We start from the raw sequence: 22,294 nt of genomic DNA, 5'->3' as shown, positions 1-22,294 counted from the left end.
GCCCATTCTGCAGTCCGGGGAGGAGGGGGCGGAGTTTCGGCCACGCATGCGCGGTCGAAAATGGCTGACTCGACGCACAAAAAAACATTACATGGAACTTTTTTGTGCCGACGGTCCGCCAAAACACGACGCATCCGTCGCACCACGGATGCGATGTGTGGCCATACGTCGCAATGCGCCGCTACTGTAAGTCTATGGGGAAAAAACGCATCCTGCAGACAACTTTGCAGGATGCGGTTTTTCTCCTAAATGACGCATTGCGACGTATTCCAAACGACGCTAGTGTGAAAGTCGCCTTACTGAGCACAATCCTGCTGACAGGTTCCCTGTAACATAAACCTTCTCTTGGCCTGTTATTGCAGTACAGCCTTTTCTAGAGGTTACACTAATCCTCTATTAAAGGGGTATTAAACTTAAAGGATTCTCATCTGTATTGGTCAGATATTAAAATGAGATGGTCCTCACCTTCCCTGAGTCCAGCTCTGGCTGTCCGCTGCTGCTATGGGCTCTATATATTGGTGAGCTCACAACTACAGCCTATACACGGAGACCTGGGCAGCGGAGAGCCGGCGCTGGACCCGGGGAAGGTGAGGGGAGCCCTGATTCTATTATTTATACACAGCACTGCCCGATACAGAGGACTCTCTGGAGAGTGGAAAACCCATTTCATGCTTGGAGACATGTATCTCTTTATATGTAGTGAGGACCTAACATTCTGTAAACGTGTTTACTATAAATGTGACTTTCTGCAAATTACTTACTCCTCCTTGTATAAAAATACTCCTCAAAATTATAAATTATGTAAAATATGTAGTGCGACCTCTGCTCTTATGTATTTTTCAACATTTTGCTACTTTTCTCCCCCCAGTGATGTTCATAGACTTCTATTATATATGTTATACTCTTACAAACATTATCTATGCCATACTATCATCCTTATTTATTTCTCCTAGCACAGGTGACATGTTCGCTCGTTCCCCAAAGAGTAGGACCCACTGACTCATTTTTATTTTATTTTCAATTAATTTTTATTTGGTTTTCTCAGATTAAAACATTTGTAACTTTTTTATGACAAAGACACAATCAATTAAACATCATATCAATAGTTGCCATACAATTAGGATTATTAGGTATGACTGTTTTTTTAAGTAATTTTTATTTGGTTTTACAATGCAATCAACACACAATATACTGATCACTGGCACATAGGGTGTTCATCTCCCGTGTGCTGGGCCAGCAGGCCTCAGGATATCACAATACCTATTACATTAGTAAATGTAGAGAAAAGAGATCCCTATTTAACAAAACCTAAAATCAAAATCTATAATCATTACCATAAATACACATAACAATATTCATGTAATATATATTTAAATATATATATATATACCAGGAAGAATGGTATATAGATGAAAATACCAGGCTGAGGGACATATATGGCAGGTTGTAGGGTGTATATATATATATATATATATATATATATATATAGCAAGATGGGGCTAAGATGAGGGACACATATACCTGTAGGGCCAAATCTTGCAGCGGGGCCCATCGGACCCTAATTACATCCCATAACTGCACGGTACCAGGGCTGGGGTCAGGTATTACAAGAAACTCCTCACCGGCACCAACCGACACATTCCAACTGTCATGTCACAAGTGGCAGAAAAAGAAAGCATCTGATTGGTTGGTTCAAAAATTCACTCATTAATATTAACAAAGCAAACAAAGCAAGCAGCTGATTGGTTCATTACACTCATCACTTAGGTAAATGAGAGAATCGATCTGATCATTTAGATTTTCACATGTAAAACCGTGTATGGAGAAATATTTCACCTGATATGATATTTAAATCATACCTTGGATTTATGAACCCTTTTCACAAAACGTAGCTTGTTCTTAGCAATTAAAAATAATCTAAGACACCACACCGCTTTATGTTGTCACATGAAACTCCCCTGAAGGGTCCAGATACAATTAGGAAAGTTTTCCAGTTGTTGCGTTTCTCTGGTTACACACATTTGTTTAAAGGAATCCGCTTTTTCCCCCTCCACTTCCTTTCAGCATTTTCTTGGGATTTCTGTGTAAACCTCAGTTGTTCTAAGCTGTTCATAGTTCACAATCATTACAAGGTCTAAATACCAGAAAAACGCATTCAACATAAATCCAAATCAGCATTGAACTTATGCAAAAATAATATGTAAAATGCAATATTAATAAAAACTATAGAGAATTAATATTGTAAAATAAGATCTTGTTTTGGTTGAGAACATATGATATGCGTGTAGAGGACCTTCCACCAAATTTTTCATGTTGACCTGGACACACAACATAATAATGTCTGCAGAAGTGGAATAAAAGTTTTTTTTAAATTTTATTTCACCTCTCTTGCAGATATACCAGCAATCAAAGTATTTGGCATCTAATGAGTTCACTTTAGTTAAGGGCTGTCCCACACGTCCAGATAATTCCGGTACCGGAATAAATCGGTACCGGAGTTATCCGTGTCCGTGTGCCTGGGAACTCACGGAGGCCATACCTGCGGCACACGTGTGCCGCCCGTATGGCGAGTGGGTACCACACGGAGCGTGTGGTACCCACTCTGCATGGTGCTGAAGCTGCGATTCATATCATCCCTGCAGCAACGTTTGCTGCAGGGAAAATATGAAGAATAGTGTTTAAAATAAAGATCCATGTGTCCGCCGCCCCCCCACCCCCTGTGCGCCCCCCCCGCTGGTCAGAAAATACTCACCCGGATCCCCCGTCGGCAGTCGCTCCTTCCTGGTCTGGCCGCGGCTTACTGTATGCGGTCACGTGGGGCCGCTCATTTACACTCATGAATAGGCGGCTCCGCCCCTATTGGAGGTGGAGCCACATATTCATGAGTGTAATCGGCCGCATACAGTAGGAGGCGCGGCCAGACCAGGAAGGAGCGACAGCCGACGGGGGACCCGGATAAGTATTTTCTGACCAGCGGGGGGGGCGCACAGGGGGTGGGGGGGGGGCGGACACATGGATCTTTAGTTTAAACACTATCATTCATATTTTCTCTGTAGCAAACGGTGCTACAGGGAACATATGAATGGCGGCTTCAGCACCATGTGGGGGGGACAGCGCTTACTGTAGCGCTGTCTCCGGCACGCACACGGACCCCAGACGGAGAATGTCCGTGTGAGGTGCGTGTTTTACACGGACCCATTGACTCTATTGGGTCCGTGTAAAACGTGCGCTCCCACGAACACTGACATGTCTCCGTGTTTGGCACACGGAGACACGGTCCGCACACGGTCCGCACAAAATCAATGACATCTGAACAGATGCATTGATTTTTATGGGTCTACGTGTGTCAGTGTCTCCGGTACGGGAGGAAACTGTCACCTCACGTACCGGAGCCACTGACGTGTGAAACCGGCCTAAGCTGAAGTGGGTGTTTTCATTGGGGTGTGCACTTCTTCTCCCTGTAGGAGTTGCTCTCCAGTAACACCCACTTGGACCTGACAAAAGTTAACTCATTAGGTGCCAAATGATTTGATTGCTGATATCGCCACAAGGAGAGATGAAATTAAAAATAAATAAAATGTTTTATTCTGCTCTGCAGCCACTATTACATCTTGTGTTCAGTTCAGCATGAAAAATGTGATGAAAGGTCCTTTACACGTATACCATACAGTCTCAACCAAACACAAGATCTGATTTTAGATTTTTAATTCTCTATAGTTTTTATTTATCTTGTATTTTACATATATTTTTGAGCAAAAGTTCACTTATGGACTTTAGAAATAGTACATATTATGTTATTGGGTTTCTTTTTTTCACTCATGGATTACAATGATCCCAAAACCTGGGGCAGGGAATATCTAAGGTTAAAATTGAAAACTTTTTATTAATCCAGGATCACCCTGATATTCTAACATATAATTGGAAATGCACTGTGGTGAATAAACTCATGTCTAATATTCAGGGCTTCTACCAGGTATTTCAGAGCACCATACTGCCAAAATTTTTGGGCCCCAGTTAGACTCCACCCAGGCACCACCTGTACCCCAACTGCGCCTCCAACCCTTGAACATTCCACAGTTCCACAGCCCACTCTTGGAAAAACTCTGCTTCTGTACCACGTCCTCACCAATCACACATTAACAGATCCTATAGAACACCAGATCACATACATAGCCGGCAGCTTTTGTTTTGCCAAAAGATTTTTTAAGAAGCCATCACAACATGGTAGACTCTTCTTGTCAGGGTCCTACTCTACTCTAACCTATTAAACATTTCTCAAAATACCCCATGCTCTTTTAGGTATATTTTTATTTATTTTTCTCTAAGGGAATTTGTCACATACATTTTTTTTAAAACGACCAATAATACTACACACAAGGGACAAGCGCCATCACAGCATGACCAGATCACATATTACCTCCACATAGTGACCGGATAATACCACATACAAGGAACATATGCCACCACACCATGACCAGACCACATATTAACGCCACATACTGACCGAATACTACAATACTGATCATTAATTAAAAAAAACACAATACTAAGTGCCATTATACACAGGAGCTTTGTATATAGTGTCAGTGTACAGGTAATACAATGATCACCAGTGACATTATACACATGAGCTCTGTCTATAGTGTCAGTGTACAGGTTGTACGGTGATCACCACTGACATTATAAGATCCCAAATTTCTTTCACCACCTTCCCAACAATCTTCCAATGGTTACTTGAATGCGCACATAACTAAAATCCATGAGATAGGTCAGAACTAAAACCCATGAGATAGGTCAGTCTTAGGTGTCTGATATTTAGGGCATGCAGTTTTTCTGACCGGTTTCAATTGTGCCCTAAGTGAGTCAAATTCGTAAATTGTATTGTACATAGTTTTAACACTCCAAACTTAGCGTATTACCATCTTACTAGTAATTTTCTGTATAGATTCTATTACCTGAAAGTAATTTGCAAATCATTGGACAGTAAATTGTGCAGTAGATGCTTGGTCTTTGTGCTGTGATGTCTGCTGGAACATGGACTTTTATGACTTTGATACATCAGCTTGCACATGACACTGTCCCTATGGAAGAAATTATAGTCATTTACATTCCAGAAGAGACGACATGTGACATCCTACAGGGGCGTAACATCTGTGATTGCAGAGGTCGCAACCGGACCCATGTGGGTGGAGGCTCAATGACGTCAGCACAATCCTCAACTGGGTGTGCATCCTCAGACCCACGTTTAGTTGAAGTGTATTGTGGCGCAGAGACACATCGGGTCTGTGCATGGCAATACACACTGCAGGCAAATCCGAGGTCAGAAGTTGACTATAGGGGAGCATTATACTGCTATGGGGGTGCATTATACTACTATGGGGGTGCATTATACTACTATGGGGCTTTATTATACTCCTAGAGGGGTGCATTACACTATATATGACTATTGGGGTGCATTACACAGCTATAGGGGTGCATTATACTACTATGGGGTGCATTATACTACTATGAGGGTGCACTATATGACCATCGGTGTGCATTTTAAGACTGTGGGGGTACATTATACTACTATAAGGGTGCATTATACTGCAATGGAGTGCATTATACTACTATGGGGGTGCATTATACTGCTATAAGGTGCATTATAATACTATGGGGCGCATTATATGACTATGGGGTGCATTAAACTGCTATGGGTTTCCATTATATATGACTATGGGGGTGCATTAAACTGCTATTGGAGTGCATTTTACTGCTACTGGGGTAGATTATACTGCCATGGGGGTGTATTATACTATATACTACTATGGGGATGCATTATGCCGCTATGTGGGTGCATTATACTGCTATTATGGTGCATTATACTGCTATTATGGTGCATTATACTACTATGGGGGCACATTATACTGATTTGGGGTGCATGATACTGTGTATGACTATGGGTTGCATTATACTGCTATGGGAGTGCATTATACTGCTATTGGGGTGCATTATAATATATGACTATGGAGTGCATTATACTTCTGTGGGGGTGCATTACACTATATATGACTATTGGGGTGAACTATACTCCTGTGGGGTGCATTATACTAAACATGACTTTTTGGGTGCATTATACTGCTATGGGGGTACATTATACTCCTTTGGGAGTGCATTATACGACTATGCGGGTGCATTATACGACTATGGGGGTGCATTATACACCTATGGTGGTGTATTATACTGCTATGGGGGTGCATGATACTGCTATGGGGGTGCATTGTACTATATATGACTATGGGGTGCATTATACTTCTGTGGGGGTGGATTACACTATATATGACTATTGAGGTGCATTATACTCCAATGGGGTGTATTATTTTATACATAACTATGGGGGTGCAATTATACTGCTATGGGGGTGCATTATACTATATATGACTATGGGGGTGCATTATACTACTATGGGATGCATTATATGACTATGGGGTGCATTATACGACTATGGGGTACAGTATACTGCTATGTGGATGCATTATACTACTATAGGGAACATTATACTACAATGAGGGTGCATTATACTACTATGGGGTGTTACACTCGCGCCCTGACTTGTTGGCATGAGTGAGGGGGTGTGGCCCCACTGTGCCACAAACCAGACTGCCCTGAAAGGGGCGTGACTAAGTAGCTACCTTGGTGTTCACTGGAGCTTCAGATGGTGAGGTCAAGCTTGTGCGGCAGGTAGCTACCAGGTACCACTCCAGGGTGTTGTCTGGCTGTGGCTGCTGATCCCACTGGGGGATGGAACACTAGCAGGCAGGCGGGCACAGCTGAGACGCAGGCTGGCACGGCTGACACACTGGCAGGCGTGAGAGATATATGGGAACAGGTAGGGACCTGTTCAGACAGTAAGGACAAAGGCTTGCGAGGTGTGGAACAAGAGTGGAGCAGAACAGCAAGGAGCGGAGCAAGGCAGAACCGCAGAGTGAGAGCAGAGCGGAGCCACAGAGCAAGAGCAAAGCCGCACAGTGCGGAGCCAAGAGCAGAGCAAAGTCACAGGATGCAGAGCACAGACACAGGAGGCAGAGCAGAACCACAGGAGGCGGAGCTGGGAGCAGAATGAAGTAAACACAAGGAAACACAGAGAGATATGGAAGGCTCAAGACTGGGATACAAACGGACACAGGAATAGGACTAGGTTAAGACAGGAATGGGACAAGGCACAGAAACAAGGACACAGACCAGGGTACAAGGCCCACTGGGTGGCAGAAACAAGAGTAACAAAACACAGGTATAGACCAGGGTACGATGCCCCACTGTGTGGTTAATACAAGAGATTGAGACAGGACCTGGCACCTCAGTAGCGAGAAACTGACTGAGGAATTAAGTTGCTTAGGCATTCCCCTAGAGGTGGGAATGCCTTAAGTACCTGATGCCTCTTGGCAATTGGCAGGGGACACATTAGGAAGGTGCACACAGTCTCAAGAATCAGGATTTGCAGCTCCGCCTCCCCCAGGCACACAGCCAGAAAGCATGTACAGAGCAAGCAGGAGACATGAGGCACACAGCATGGAGCCAGGAGCAGACAGAACTCACAGCATGGCCCAGAGAAGTGAGTAAGTTGGTGTGTAATGCAGGTGGAGGATGGGAAGCAGTGATGCTGGAAGAGTTGTTACATGGGGTGCATTATACTACTATGGGGTTCATTATACTGCTATGGGGGTGCAATTTACTACTATAGGGGTGTATTATACTACTATGTCATGCATTATACTGCTATGGGGTGCATTATACTCCTATGGGGGTGAATTATACTGCTACAGGGGTGCATTATACTATTGTCGGGGTGCATTATACTACTATGGGGCCGCATTATACTCCTATGGGGGGTGTTTTATCGTATATATGACTGTGGGGTGCATTATTCTGCTATAGGGGTGCACTGTACTACTATGGGGGTGCATTATACTACTATGTGGGTGCATTACATGACAATTGGGGTTCATTAAATTGCTATGAGGTGAATTATACTACTATGGGAGTGATTTATAGTGCTATGAAGGTGCATTATGTTACTATTGGGTGCATTACACCATGTTCCAAATTATTATGCAAATGATATTATTCTCGGATTTTCCTAAATGGTCTGTGCAAATGACAGTCAGTCTAATAAAAGTCATCACCCGTTAGATTATACATCGAATTTTATTGAAGAAACCTCCCAATGATAACAATATAATCTCCAAAATGAATAAAACCTTCTCTTGGCCTGTTATTGCAGTACAGCCTTTTCTAGAGGTTACACTAATCCTCTATTAAAGGGGTATTAAACTTAAAGGATTCTCATCTGTATTGGTCAGATATTAAAATGAGATGGTCCTCACCTTCCCTGAGTCCAGCTCTGGCTGTCTGCTGCTGCTATGGGCTCTATATATTGGTGAGCTCACAACTACAGCCAATACACGGAGACCTGGGCAGCGGAGAGCCGGCGCTGGACCCGGGGAAGGTGAGGGGAGCCCTGATTCTATTATTTATACACAGCACTGCCCGATACAGAGGACTCTCTGGAGAGTGGAAAACCCATTTCATGCTTGGAGACATGTATCTCTTTATATGTAGTGAGGACCTAACATTCTGTAAACATGTTTACTATAAATTTGACTTTCTGCAAATTACTTACTCCTCCTTGTATAAAAAATACTCCTCAAAATTATAAATTATGTAAAATATGTAGTGCGACCTCTGCTCTTATGAATATTCACCACTGTATGTATTGTATTTTTCAACATTTTGCTACTTTTCTCCCCCCAGTGATGTTCATAGACTTCTATTATATATGTTATACTCTTACAAACATTATCTATGCCATACTATCATCCTTATTTATTTCTCCTAGCACAGGTGACATGTTCGCTCGTTCCCCAAAGAGTAGGACCCACTGGCTCATTTTTATTTTATTTTCAATCAATTTTTATTTGGTTTTCTCAGATTAAAACATTTGTAACTTTTTTTATGACAAAGACACAATCAATTAAACATCATATCAATAGTTGCCGTACAATTAGGATTATTAGGTATGACTGTTTTTTTAAGTAATTTTTATTTGGTTTTACAATGCAATCAATACAACACAAAATATAATGATCACTGGCACATAGGGTGTTCATCTCCCGTGTGCTGGGCCAGCAGGCCTCAGAATATCACAATACCTATTACATTAGTAAATGCAGAGAAAAGAGATCCCTATTTAACAAAACCTAAAATCAAAATCTATAATCATTACCATAAATACACATAACAATATTCATGTAATATATATATTTAAATATATATATACCAGGAAGAATGGTATATAAATGAAATCACCAGGCTGAGGGACATATATGGCAGGATGTAGGGTATATATATATATATAGCAAGATGGGGCTAAGATGAGGGACATATATACCTGGAGGGCCAAATCTTGCATCGGGGCCCATCGGACCCTAATTACATCCCATATCTGCACGGTACCAGGGCTGGGGTCAGGTATTACAAGAAACTCCTCACCGGAACCAACCGACACATTCCAACTGTCATGTCACAAGTGGCAGAAAAAGAAAGCATCTGATTGGTTGGTTCAAAAATTCACTCATTAATATTAACAAAGCAAACAACCCTTAGGTGTCTGGTATTTAGGGCATGCAGTTTTTCTGTCCGGTTTCAATTCTGCCCCAAGTGAGTCAAATTCATAAATTGTATTGTACATAGTTTTAACCCTCCTAACTTAGTGTATTACCATCTTACTAGTAATTTTCTGTATAGATTCTATTACCTGAAAGTAATCTGCAAATCATTGGACAGTAAATTGTGCAGTAGATGTTTGGTCTTTGTGCTGAGATCTCTGCTGGAACTTCGACTTTTATGACTTTGATACATCAGCTTATATATGAAACTGTCCATATGGAAGAAATTATAGTCATTTACATTCCAGAAGAGACGACATGTGACATCCCACAGGGGCGTAACGACTGCGATCGCAGAGGTCGCCACCAAACCCATGTGGGTGGAGGCTCAATGACGTCAGCACAATCCTCAACTGGGTGTGCATCCTCAGACCCACGTTTAGTTGATGTGTATTGCGGCGCAGAAACCCATCGGGTATGTGCATGGCAATGCACACTGCCGGCAAATCCGAGGCCAGCAGTTGACTATGGGGGGTGCATTATACTACTATAGGGGTAAATTATACTGCTATGGGGGTGCATTATACTACATATGGGGGTGCATTACACTGCTATGGGGCTGAATTATGCTCCTACAGGGGTGCATTACACTATATATGACTATGGGAGTGCATTACACGGCTATGGGTGTACATTATACAACTGTGGGGGTGCATTATACTACTATGGGGTGCATTATATGACTATGGGGGTGCATTATACTGCTATGGGGGTGCTTTATACTGCTATGAGGGTGCATTATACTACTATGGGTTGCATTATATGAGTATTGGCGTGCATTTTACGACTATGCGGGTGCATTATACTATGAAAAGGGTGCATTATACTGCTATGGGGTGCATTATACTGCTATGGGGCTGCACTATACTGCTATGGGTTTGCTTTATACTAAATATTACTATGGGGTGCATTATACTGCTATAGGGGTGCATTATACTGCTATGGAGGTACATTATAGTGCCACGGGGGTGCATTATACTACATACTGCTATGGGGGTACATTATGCTGCTATTGGAGTGCATTATACTCTTATAATGGTGCATTATACTACTATGGGGGTGCTTTATATTGCTATGGGAGTGCATTATACTGTGTATGACTATGGGTTGCATTATACTGCTATGGGGATGCATTGTACAGCTACTGGGGTGCATTATACTATATATGACTATTGGGTGCATTATATTTCTGTGGGGGTGCATTACACTATATATGACTATGGGATGCATTATACTATACATGACTATGGGGGTGCTTTATACTGCTTTGGGGTGCATTATACTCCTAAAGGAGTGCATTATACAATATAAGACTATGGGGGTGCATTAAACTACTCTGGGGTGCATTATATTGTATATGACTATGGAGGTGCATTAAACTATGTTGGGGGTGCATTATACTACTATGGGGTGCATTATATGACTATGGGGGTTCATTACACTACTATGGGTTGCATTATATTGCTATGGAGGTGCATTATACTGCTATTGGGGTGCATTAAACTATATATGACTATGGGGTGCATTATACTACTGTGGGGGTGCATTACACTATATATGACTATTGGGGTGCATTACATTATACTCCTATGGCATGCATTATACTATCCATGACTATGGAGGTGCATTATACTGCTATTGGGGTGCATTATACTATATATTGTATGACTATGGGGGTGCATTAAACTACTTTGGGAGTGCATTATGTTATATATGACTATGGGGGTGCATTAATCTACTTTGGGGGTGCATTATACTACTATGGATTGCATTATATGACTATGGGGGTTTATTATACTACTGTGGGGTGCATTATACTGCTATGTGGATGCATTATACTACTATAGGGATGCATTATACTACTATAGGGTACATTATACTACAATAAGGGTGCATTATACTACTATGGAATGCATTATACGACTATGGGAGTGCATTATACTACTATGGGGGTTCATTATACTGCTATAGTGGTGCAATTTACTACTATGTGGTGTATTATACTACAATGTGGTGCATTACACTGCTATATGGTGCATTATACTCCTTTGGGGGTGCATCATACTGCTATAGGGGTGCGTTATACTATAAAGGGGTACATTATAATACTATGGGGGTGCATTATACTACTATGGGGTACATTATACTCCTATGGGGGTGCTTTATCGTATATATGACTATGGGGGTGCATCATTCTGCTATGGGGGTGTATTATACTACTATGGGGGTGCATCATACTACTATGTGGGTGCATTATATGACTATAGGGATGCATTATACTGCTATGGGGTGTATTATACTACTACAGGAGTGATTTAAACTGCTATGAAGGTGCATTATATTACTATCGGGTGCACTATACCACTATAGGGGGCATTATACTACTATGGGGTTGCATTATACTACTATTGGGATGCATTATACTGCTATGGGGGTGCATTAAACTGCTATGGGTTTGCATTATACTATATATGACTAAGGGGCTGCATTACACTGCCATTGCGATGCATTTTACTGCTATGGGGGCACATTGTACTGCTATGGTGGTGTATTACTCTGCTATTGGAGTGCATTATACTGCTATTATGGTGCATTATGTTACTATTAGGGTGCAGTATACTGCTATGGGGGTGCATTATATTGTGCATGACTATGGGTTGCTTTATACTGCTATGGGGGTGCATTATACCATATTACCATTTATGACTGTGGGGGTGCATTATATTAGTTAGGGGTACATTGTACTACTATGGGGTGCATTATACTACTACGGGGTGCATTTTACAACTATCGGGGTACATTTTATGACTATGGGTGTTGTGAATTCTGCTCTTGGGCTCGCTCCGGTGGTTATAAGTGGTAGCGCTGCTGTCTTTGGATCGCAGCATTCATCAGGTGTGTCCACTTATTGCAATTCTGACTGGGCTATTTAGTCTTGCTTGACCCTTTAGTCAGTGCCAGTTGTCCATTGTTCCTGGAGCATTCACATCCCTGCCTGGTCTCTCCTGCTTTGCTGTTCGTTTCAACAAAGATAAGTTCTGGCTTGTTTTTTGCAGTCCACATGCTGTGGGCCTTATTGTTCAGTTCTTTTCCATGTTTTGTCTTGTCCAGCTTGGTCTGTATAAGGATTTGTTCAGCCAAGCTGGTATCTCTGGAGATGCAGATATACCCACCCTTTAGTTAGATGTGGAGATTTTGTATTTTCTGTGGTGGATATTTTCTAGTGTTTTAATACTGACCGCATAGTACTCTGTCCTATCCTTTCTATTTAGCTAGAGCGGCCTCCTTTGCTAAATCCTGTTTTCAGTCTGCGTATGTTATTTCCCTCTCCTCTCACAGTCAATATTTGTGGGGGGCTGTCTATCCTTTGGGGATTTTCTCTGAGGCAAGATAGTTTTCCCTTTTCTATCTCTAGGGGTATTTAGTCCTATGGCTGTGTCGAGATGTCTAGGGAGTGTTAGGTACATCCCACGGCTACTTCTAGTTGCGGTGTTAAGTTCAGGGTCTGCTGTCAGTACAGCTACCACCTTCTCCAGAGTACGTCTCATGCTGCTCCTAGGCCACCAGATCATAACATATGGGGGTGCATTAAACTACTATGGGGGTGCAATATACTGTTATGAAGGTGAATTATACTACTATGGGGTGCATTACACAACTATAGAGGAGCTTTATACTACTATTGAAATGCATTATACTGCTATGGGGGTGCATTATACTGCTATAAGTTGCATTATACTACGATGGGTTTGCATTATCACTATACTGTATGTGTCTATAGGAGTGCATTATACTGCTATGAGGGTGCATTTTACTGCTATGGGGTGCATTATACTGCTTTGGGGTGTATTATACTGTGTTTGACTATGGGTAGCATTATACTTCTATGGGGTGCATTATATTATATATGACTATAGGGGTACATTATACTACTGTCGGGGTGCATTATACTACTAAGGGGTACATTATACTACTATGGGGATTCATTACATTACTATGGAGTGCATTATACTGCTAAGTGGGTGCATTACACTGCTATGAGGGTGCATTATACTACCATGTGTGTGCATTATACGACTATACGGGTGCATTATTCTACTATAGGGATGCATTATACTGCTATAGGGGTACATGATACTGCTATGGGGCTACATTATACTCTTATGGGGTGCGTTACACTATATATGACTATGGGGTGCATTACACGGCTATTCGGGTGCATTATACTACTGTGGGGTTGCATTTTACTACTACGGGGTGCATAATGCTATGGGGTTGCTTTATACTACTATGGGTTGAATTATACCGCTATGGGGTTGCATTATACTCCTACGAGGTTGCAATATACTCCTACAGAGCCACAGCTCTGGCAAAAATTAAGAGACCACCACATCAAAACCCTGTCATGGACAGCCCAATCTCTAGACCTGAACCCCATTAAAAGCCTCTGGAATGTAATCAAGAGGATGATGCATAGTCACAAGCCATCAAACAAAGAAGAACTGCTTACATTTTAGCGCCAGAAGCAGTGTGAAAGACTGATGGAAATCATGCCAAGACGCATGAAAGTTGTGATTAAAAATCATAGTTATTCCACAAAATATTGATTTCTGAACTCTTCTTGAGTTAAAACATTAGTATTGTTGTTTCTAAATTATTATGAACTTGTTTTCTTTGCATTATTTGAGGTCTGAAAGCACTGGCTTTTTTAAAAATCTGGACCATTTCTCCTTTTCAGAAAAAAAACCCCAAAATGTATTGCTTGGAAATTCGGAGACATGTTGTCAGAAGTTTATAGAATAAAAGAACAATTTATATTTAACTCAAAATATACCTATAAAGAGAAAAATCAGACAAACTGAAAATTTTGCAGTGGTCTCTTCATTTTTGCCAGAGCTGTATACAGTGGGGCAAAAAAGTATTTAGTCAGTCAGCAATAGTGCAAGTTCCACCACTTAAAAAGATGAGAGGCGTCTGTAATTTACATCATAGGTAGACCTCAACTATGGGAGACAAACTGAGAAAAAAAAATCCAGAAAATCACATTGTGTGTTTTTTTATCATTTTATTTGCATATTATGGTGGAAAATAAGTATTTGGTCAGAAACAAAATTTCATCTCAATACTTTGTAATATATCCTTTGTTGGCAATGACAGAGGTCAAACGTTTTCTGTAAGTCTTCACAAGGTTGCCACACACTGTTGTTGGTATGTTGGCCCATTCCTCCATGCAGATCTCCTCTAGAGCAGTGATGTTTTTGGCTTTTCGCTTGGCAACACGGACTTTCAACTCCCTCCAAAGGTTTTCTATAGGGTTGAGATCTGGAGACTGGCTAGGCCACTCCAGGACCTTGAAATGCTTCTTACGAAGCCACTTCTTCGTTGCCCTGGCGGTGTGCTTTGGATCATTGTCATGTTGAAAGACCCAGCCACGCTTCATCTTCAATGCCCTTGCTGATGGAAGGAGGTTTGCACTCAAAATCTCACGATACATGGCCCCATTCATTCTTTCATGTACCCGGATCAGTCGTCCTGGCCCCTTTGCAGAGAAACAGCCCCAAAGCATGATGTTTCCACCACCATGCTTTACAGTAGGTATGGTGTTGGATGGATGCAACTCAGTATTCTTTTTCCTCCAATCACGACAAGTTGTGTTTCTACCAAACAGTTCCAGTTTGGTTTCATCAGACCATAGGACATTCTCTCAATACTCCTCTGGATCATCCAAATGTTCTCTAGCAAACTTCAGACGGGCCCGGACATGTACTGGCTTAAGCAGTGGGACACGTCTGGCACTGCAGGATCTGAGTCCATGGTGGCGTAGTGTGTTACTTATGGTAGGCCTTGTTACATTGGTCCCAGCTCTCTGCAGTTCATTCACTAGGTCCCCCCGCGTGGTTCTGGGATTTTTGCTCACCGTTCTTGTGATCATTCTGACCCCACGGGGTGGGATTTTGCGTGGAGCCCCAGATCGAGGGAGATTATCAGTGGTCTTGAATGTCTTCCATTTTCTAATTATTGCTCCCACTGTTGATTTTTTCACTCCAAGCTGGTTGGCTATTGCAGATTCAGTCTACCCAGCCTGGTGCAGGGCTGCAATTTTGTTTCTGGTGTCCTTTGACAGCTCTTTGGTCTTCACCATAGTGGAGTTTGGAGTCAGACTGTTTGAGGGTGTGCACAGGTGTTTTTTTATACTGATAACAAGTTTAAACAGGTGCCATTACTACAGGTAATGAGTGGAGGAAAGAGGAGACTCTTAAAGAAGAAGTTACAGGTCTGTGAGAGCCAGAAATCTTGATTGTTTGTTTCTGACCAAATACTTATTTTCCACCATAATATGCAAATAAAATGATAAAAAAACAGACAGTGTGATTTTCTGGATTTTTTTTTCTCAGTTTGTCTCCCATAGTTGAGGTCTACCTATGATGTAAATTACAGACGCCTCTCATCTTTTTAAGTGGTGGAACTTGCACTATTGCTGACTGACTAAATACTTTTTTGCCCCACTGTATATGACTATGGGGGTGGATTATACTGCTATGGGGAGGCATTATATTATATATGACTATGGGGTGCATTATACTGCTTGGGGGTACATTTTATTACTATGGGGGTGCATTATACTACTATGGGGTGTATTATATGATTATTGATGTGCATTTTACGACTATGGGGGTGTGTTATATTACTATAAGGGTGCATTATACTGCTATGGGGTACATTATACTACTATGGGGGGTATAATACTGCTATGGGGTGCATTATATGACTATGGGGCATCATACTACTATGGGGGTGCATTATACTGCTATGGAGGTGCATTACACTGCTACTGGAGTGCATTATATTATATACTGCTATGGGTGTGCATTATGCTGCTATGGGAGTGCATTATACTGCCATTAGTGTACGTTATACTACTATGGAGGTGCATTATACTGCTATTGAGGTGCATTATACCATATATGACTATGGGGGTGCATTATACTTCTGTGGGGGTGCATTACACTATATATGACTATTGGGGTGCATTATACTCCTCTGGCGTTCATTATACTATACATGACTATGGGAGTGCATTATACTGCTATAGGGGTGCATTATACTATATATGACTATGGGGTGGATTATACAGCTATGGGGGTTCATTATATTATATATGACTATGGGGGTGCATTAAACTACAATGGGGTGCATTATAATACTATGGGGTGAATTATACGGCTATATGGGTGTATTATACAACTATGGGGATGCGTCATACTACTATAGGGTATATTATACCACAATGAGGGCGAATTATACTACTCTGGAGTGCATTATACGACTATGGAAGTGCATTATACTACTGTGGGGTTCATTGTACTGCTATGGGGTGCAATTTACTACTCTGGGGGTGAATTATACTACTATGTGGTGTATTATGCTCCTATGGGGTGCATTATACTCCTATGGGGCTGCATTATACTCCTATGGGGGTGCATCATACTGCAATAGGGGTGCATTATACTACTGTTGGGATGCATTACACTGCTATTGGGGTGCATTATACTATATACTGCTATGGGTGTGCATTATGCTGCTATGGGAGTGCATTATACCGCCATTAGTGTACATTATACTACTATGGGGGTGCATTATACTACTATGGGGGTGCATTATACTGCTATTGAGGTGCATTATACCATATATGACTATGGGGGTGCATTATACTTCTGTGGGGGTGCATTACAATATATATGACTATTGGGGTGCATTATACTCCTCTGGGGTTCATTATACTATACATGACTATGGGAGTGCATTATACTGCTATAGTGGTGCATTATACTATATATGACTATGGGGTGGATTATACAGCTATGGGGGTTCATTATATTATATATGACTATGGGGGTGCATTAAACTACAATGGGGTGCATTATACTACTATGGGGTGAATTATACGGCTATATGGGTGTATTATACAACTATGGGGATGCGTCATACTACTATAGGGTATATTATACCACAATGAGGGTGCATTATACTACTCTGGAGTGCATTATACGACTATGGAAGTGCATTATATGACTGTGGGGTTCATTGTACTGCTATGGGGTGCAATTTACTACTCTGGGGGTGAATTATACTACTATGTGGTGTATTATGCTCCTATGGGGTGCATTATACTCCTATGGGGCAGCATTATACTCCTATGGGGGTGCATCATACTGCAATAGGGGTGCACTATACTACTGTTGGGGTGCATTATACTACTAAGGGGTACATTATACTACTATGGGGGTGCATAATACTACTATGGGGGTGCCTTTTACTGCTATGGGGGTGCATTATACTACTATGTGGGTGCATTATACGGCTATGGGGCTGCATTATACTAATATTGGAGTGCATTATACTGCTATGGGGTGCAATATACTGCTATGGGGCTGCATTATACTCTTATGAGGGTGAATTATACTATATATGACTATGGGGTGCCTTATACTGTTATGGGGTGCATTATACTGCTTTGGGGTGCATTATACTGTATATGATTATGGGTGCATTATACTGCTATTGGAGTGCATTATACTATATCTGACTATGGGGTACATTATACTCATATGGGGTGTATTATACTATATATATATGACTATGGGGTACATTATATGGCTTTGTGGGTGCATTATACTATAAATGACTATGGCGATGCATTATACTGCTACGAGGGTGCTTTATACTGATAGGGGAGTGCATTACACTGCTATGGTGCTGCATTATACTCCTATGGGGGTGCTTTATAGAATATGTGACTATGGGGGTGCATTATACTACTATGGGGTTGAATTATACTACTATGTGGGTCCATTATACGACTATAGGAGTACATTATACTGCTATGGGGATGCATTATACTGTTATGGGGCTGCATTATACTGCTATGGGGCTGCTTTATACTCGTATGGGGGCGCTTTATACTATACAGCTCTGGCAAAAATTAAGAGACCACTGCAAAATTTTCAGTTTGTCTGATTTTTCTCTTTATAGGTATATTTTTTAGTAAAATGTAAATTGTTCTTTTATTATATAAACTTCTGACAACATGTCTCCAAATTTCCAAGCATTTAATTTAATTTTTTTTCTGAAAATGAGAAATGGTCCAGATTTTAAAAACCAGTACTTTCAGACCTCAAATAATGCAAAGAAAACAAGTTCATAATCATTTAGAAATAACAATACTAATGTTTTTGCTCAGGAAGAGTTCAGAAATCAATACTTTGTGGAATGACCATGATTTTTAATCACAGCTTTCATGCGTCTTGGCATGCTTTCCACCAGTCTTTCACACTGCTTCTGGTGCAAAAATTTAAGCAGTTCTTCTTTGTTTGACGGCTTGTGACTATCTATCATCCTCTTGATTACATTCCAGAGGTTTTGATTAGGGTTCAAGTCTGGAGATTGGGCTGCCCATGACAGGGTTTGGATGTGGTGGTCTCTTAATTTTTGCCAGCGCTGTATATGACTATGGTGGTGCAGATATGTCAAAAAGGGTCAAAGGTGTCATTTCACAAATTTTTATGTGATGTAGTGCTGATACATAGTGAGACGCATGCAAGATCAAAAGGCATTGTGCATTTATCTTGGAAGATTTATGGGGTCGTAAATTAATTGGCACTGCTCATCTCAGATTTGGAACAGATTGGCACCATAACACCACTTTAAAAGGATTGACAATCTTTTTCTTAATTGCCCCAAGGTGTAGCACAAAATAAACTGTTTACATAGCGTCCTGATGGGCTCCGATCCTCCAATATCAATGATATGTCCCCAATTGGTATCCTGACTTAAACAATGTCATGTGACCACTGCAGCTGAAAAACAGTGTCTCCTCCAGTCTGATAGAATAGTGAATGCTACAGCCAATCAGTGGTCACATTACATTGTTTATGTCAGTATATGAGTAAGGCCGGAGACACACTGCTGCGAGATACGGCCGAGTCTCGCTGGTTAAAAGCAAGCTGTGGCACCGGCACTCCGGAGCGGAGCATGCGGCTCCATGTTTTGCTATGCAGCTGCACGCTCCGCTCCGGAGTGCAGGTGCCACAGCTTGCTTTTAACCAGCGAGACTCGGCCGTATCTCGCACCAGTGTGTCTCCGGCCTAAGGAGGAATGTCGCTGGTCTGAAAGCTACACGCTGCGGCTGTAAAGAAGGGGTCATCCAGTATTGGACAACCCTTTAAAGGGAACCTGTCAGCAGGATTGTGCACAGTGTCAGGTCGGCGCCATTATACTGATTAAAATGATACCTTGGTTGATTAAATCCATCTTGTGGTTGTTGTTTAGTCTTTATTTTCAGTTTGTGATTAATGAGATTCTCGTGCCCTAAGGCGAGGCTGGTGTATGTGGTGATTAGATATTCAAGTGCAGACTGCTAACAGGTCACTGCTCCCTCACTGCCCCGCCCCCTAGTTTGCATAATGAATACCTAACATACTGAAGAAAAAAAAATGCTTCTGCAGGCAGGTGCCGGCCGTGTTACCTGCGCTGCGGCATAATTGCATGGTTACTGTGCACTTAATCCCTTTTGCAGGTTTACTTGAGCGAAGAAAATAAAAAAGTCATTTTGAAAATGGTGCCCGCCACGCCTGCGCAGTAGCAGCTTTCGGTTTGTATAGAGATCCGATAGCTGCTGTTGCGCAGGCGCCGGCGGCGCCATCTTGCTGGAGAAGAAATAAAATTGTCCTCCACCAACATGGCGCCGCCCGTGCCTACACAGTAGCAGCTCTCGGAGATCGCAATCAGCTACCATTGCGCAGGCGGCGCCATCTTGGTGGTCGCTCAAGTAAATCTGCAAAAGGGATTAAGTGCACAGTAACCATGCGATTATGTTGTAGCGCAGGGGCCACGTCCAGCACCTGCCTCCAGAAGTGATTTTTTTTTTATTCAGTATGTTAGGTATTCATTATGCAAACTAGGGGGCGGGTCAGTGAGGGATCGGTGACCAGTCAGCAGTCTGCATTATGAATATATAATCAGAGCACCACATACCCCAACCCCACCTTAGCGCACGAGAATCTCATTAACGTAAAACTGAAAATAAAGATTAAAGAAAAACCACAAGATGGATTTCATCAACCCAGATATCATTTTATTCAGTATAACGGCGCCGACCTGACCCTATGTGTAAGTTACTGAGCACAATCCTGCTGACGGGTTCCCTGTAACATAAACCTTCTCTTGGCCTGTTATTGCAGTTAAGCCTTTTCTAGAGGTTACACTAATCCTCTATTAAAGGGGTTTTTTAAACTTTAAGGATTCTCATCTGTATTGGTCAGATATTAAAATGAGATGGTCCTCACCTTCCCTGAGTCCAGCTCTGGCTGTCCGCTAATGCTATGGGCTCTATATATTGGTGAGCTCACAACTACAGCCAATACACGGAGACCTGGGCAGCGGAGAGCCAGCGCTGGACCCGGGGAAGGTGAGGGGAGAATCTGATTCTATTATTTATACACAGCACTGCCCGATACAGAGGACTCTCTGGAGAGTGGAAAACCCATTTCATGCTTGGAGACATGTATCTCTTTATATGTAGTGAGGACCTAACATTCTGTAAACGTGTTTACTATAAATGTGACTTTCTGCAAATTACTTACTCCTCCTAGTATAAAAATACTCCTCAAAATTATAAATTATGTAAAATATGTAGTGCGACCTCTGCTCTTATGAATATTCACCACTGTACGTATTTTATTTTTCAACATTTTGCTACTTTTTTCCCCCCAGTGATGTTTATAGACTTCTATTTTATATGTTACACTCGTAGGGCTCCTTCTCACTTGCGAGAAATACGGCAGAGTCTCGCAGGGTAAAACCCTGCAATGGCGCCGGCACTCCAGAGCGGAGCGTGCGGCCGCACAGCAATACATGGAGCTGCACGCTTCGCTCTGGAGTGCCGGCGCCATTGCAGGGTTTTACCCTGCGAGACTCTGCCGTATTTCTCGCAAGTGAGAAGGAGCCCTTACAAACATTATCTATGCCATACTGTCATCCATATTTATTTCTCCTAGCACAGGTGACATGTTCGCTCGTTCCCCAAAGAGTAGGACCCACTGACTCATTTTTATTTTATTTTCAATTAATTTTTATTTGGTTTTCTCAGATTAAAACATTTCTAACTTTTTTTATGACAAAGACACAATCAATTAAACATCATATCAATAGTTGCTGTACAATTAGGATTATTAGTTATGACTGTTTGTTTAAGTAATTTTTATTTGGTTTTACAATGCAATCAATACAACACAAAATCACTGGCACATAGGGTGTTCATCTCCCGTGTGCTCGGCCAGCAGGCCTCAGAATATCACATATAATAATAATAATATATATAATAATATATAATATATATATAATATAATCATTACCATAAATACACATAACAATATTCATGTAATATATATATATATATTTGAATATATATATGCCAGGATGAATGGCATATAGATGAAAACACCAGGCTAAGGGACATATATGGCAGGATGTAGGGTATATGTGTATATATATATATATATATATATATATATATATATATATATATACAT

The 22,294-nt window shown here is 41.5% G+C and overlaps 1 long non-coding RNA gene across 1 annotated transcript; it reads right to left on the bottom strand.

Moving 5' to 3' along the window:
- Positions 1–1,713: 1,713 nt before the first annotated feature.
- LOC143785797 (uncharacterized) lies at positions 1,714–9,552 on the bottom strand. Its single transcript, XR_013218083.1, has 3 exons — positions 9,428–9,552; positions 4,956–5,081; positions 1,714–2,134 (listed from the first exon to the last, which is right to left on the bottom strand). It is a non-coding gene; the product is annotated as an uncharacterized LOC143785797 (long non-coding RNA).
- Positions 9,553–22,294: the final 12,742 nt, after the last annotated feature.

Source organism: Ranitomeya variabilis, chromosome 7, assembly GCF_051348905.1.
Source record: "Ranitomeya variabilis isolate aRanVar5 chromosome 7, aRanVar5.hap1, whole genome shotgun sequence".
In the NCBI taxonomy this organism is placed as follows: domain Eukaryota; kingdom Metazoa; phylum Chordata; class Amphibia; order Anura; family Dendrobatidae; genus Ranitomeya; species Ranitomeya variabilis.
The sequence above is the reverse complement of the archived record's forward strand: the minus strand, read 5'-3'. Positions and strand labels throughout refer to the sequence as shown.